Genomic DNA, 200 nt, shown 5'->3' with positions numbered 1-200 from the left:
GGGGTCTTTGACACATTTTTGATGCTTTTAAACAATAAACATTGTGTTTACTTTTAAATAAAGCAAGCTTCAAAGCCTTTAATTTTTTTGTTTTAAAGAAAGAGTCACATAGGATGGAATCACACAAACTTTAATAATAAGACTGGAAATGTGCATATAAATATTGGATCTGGTTATTAAAGACATGATTGCGTCCTGTT

Source organism: Oryzias melastigma, linkage group LG5, assembly GCF_002922805.2.
Source record: "Oryzias melastigma strain HK-1 linkage group LG5, ASM292280v2, whole genome shotgun sequence".
Lineage (NCBI taxonomy): Eukaryota > Metazoa > Chordata > Actinopteri > Beloniformes > Adrianichthyidae > Oryzias > Oryzias melastigma.
The sequence above is the reverse complement of the archived record's forward strand: the minus strand, read 5'-3'. Positions refer to the sequence as shown.